The sequence below is a fragment of the Melanotaenia boesemani genome, chromosome 2, assembly GCF_017639745.1.
Source record: "Melanotaenia boesemani isolate fMelBoe1 chromosome 2, fMelBoe1.pri, whole genome shotgun sequence".
Classification (NCBI taxonomy): domain Eukaryota; kingdom Metazoa; phylum Chordata; class Actinopteri; order Atheriniformes; family Melanotaeniidae; genus Melanotaenia; species Melanotaenia boesemani.
Window position 1 is genome coordinate 6,986,484 of NC_055683.1, and position 1,910 is coordinate 6,988,393.

At 42.8% G+C, this 1,910-nt stretch overlaps 1 long non-coding RNA gene across 1 annotated transcript; it reads right to left on the reverse strand.

The window, feature by feature from the left end:
• Positions 1 to 340: 340 nt before the first annotated feature.
• Positions 341 to 1,369, reverse strand: LOC121655432. The gene is made up of 3 exons (XR_006013196.1): positions 1,256 to 1,369; positions 726 to 906; positions 341 to 587 (listed from the first exon to the last, which is right to left on the reverse strand). It is a non-coding gene; the product is annotated as an uncharacterized LOC121655432 (long non-coding RNA).
• Between the last annotated feature and the right edge of the window lie 541 nt (positions 1,370 to 1,910).

A 1,910-nucleotide genomic window follows, 5' to 3' on the forward strand; every position in this document is an offset into this window, starting at 1 on the left:
CGTGATCGGCAAGCGTTTTGAGCTTCCGGTGGCGCCACTCTCTCTCTAGAGGCACTCTAGTTGAAAGCAGGCGATAAAATCAAGAGGAAAATAGTGAGCTGTAGATAAATTGTGTCTGACTAAAAAGCTGCAGTGAAGTTCGATTTCAACATTACTTGCAGAAAACAACTGAAAATGTGAACCGTTCTTCACATCTATTAACTTCAGTTTGACAAATATGCAGCAGGTTTGTATTTATTGCACAAAATCACATAAAAACAAGAGAAAAGAAGAAAAGTTTCACGTTGCTTTCTGTCATTAACTGAACATGAACTTGACCTTAACACAGAATACTTTGATCCAGACCTGTACACATATTACGCTGGGCTAAAACCAAGGGTCCCGCCCACCGCAGAGCCCCTGTTTTCCTGAAGGTCTCCGTATGAGGTCTGCAGCGTAGCTTCAAGCAGTTAGTGCAGCTGTTTGCAGCGGCAGCTTTGCAGCTTCCTGAATCCTCCTCTTTGTGGAGGAGAGAACCCAGTCGGTGAAGGAGTGTTGGCTCCTGTGGAAAAGGCGAGGATCGTTCCCAGTTTCTGTTCCTTCCTCATCTGGTGGAAAAGGAAGAAAGAAACTGGACAATAAACAGAAAGCAGAACATCTCTTACTATTCTAAACTGACACACAACGACCAGATGCAGCTAAATATTTCAGTTAGAAGAAGAAATGGTCAAATTCCATGGATTTACTTCTGCGTGTGTCTCCAGAAAGGAAGAACTTCCTCAGCAGCTTCTGTTGCTGCCAGCTGGAGATGGCGGATAATGAAAAGACTGTCGGCCACATCAGCTGAGAGGCTGCAGGAGACCAGCACAGAAGAGCTGAGCTTGGATTTAGTCCAGCACACCGAGTGTTTTCAGTCCATCTCTGAATCTAAGACAGAGACAGACAGATTGAAGAGGTTTTTATTGCTTTAAAAAGAAAAAAAACTCAAATAAAATTCAGTAAAAATGCACAAAAAGACGACATTTACACGTTAAACTGAAAAGTATGTGAAAAGTCAGCAGTTGGTTTCTTTAAAAGCTGTGTTGTCCAGACTTTGGTGATCGGCATCTCTGTAGAGCACCAGATTCCCTCATTATTAGATCTCAGTCAAATTCCAGAGCAAAGCCCCACATTTACTCCTCGCTAGAAATTTAACACGTCTTCAGTTTGTTCATAGACACAAAGTTTAAAGAAAGTTCATGAAGAGCTGACGTTACAAAGATTAGTGCTGACTGACAACGTTTAGCTTGTTTCACCAAGAGAGCAGAACATCCCAGAATCCGCTGTGTTGGTCTGATGGACACAACTTTCCATTTCTAGACTTTGTGTATCAGATCTGCATCCAGCTGCTGTCCAGCTGTAGTTTGGCTGAAATCAGTCTGTTGCCACATGCCGTCAGAAACTCTAGGCTGGAAAACATCAAGTACAATGTAGAAAAGTTTCAAGTAAACAGTCCTTAAAAAACACAACAACAACAAACTTATTAATGCACAACACGCAGCTCCAATAAAGCAGCGACACATCTGCTTGTTTTCCATCCTTCATGAGGACATGACTCAGCAGGTCTACCGTCAATAACATGAGTCAGCAGGAATTTACAGGAATTTACCACATGTACTTTATTAATTACTACATGAATCATGAAGGTAAATCCATGTCAGTAGTCAGTACAGCACGTTTCCACATTGATAGAAAGAACAATGACATATAAGTGCAGACCTGACATCAGCTGACAGCTTCCCTCCAAAGGCGTCTCTCATTGGTTCAGGAACTCCGTTGGTCCCAGATTTCTGGAATTCAGATCCGTTCAGTTCATGCCCTCGTTCAGCAGCTTCTGCTTTGTGCCACGTTTGATGACAGAACAGCTGGATGTCCCGGAAGAAGGACGACGT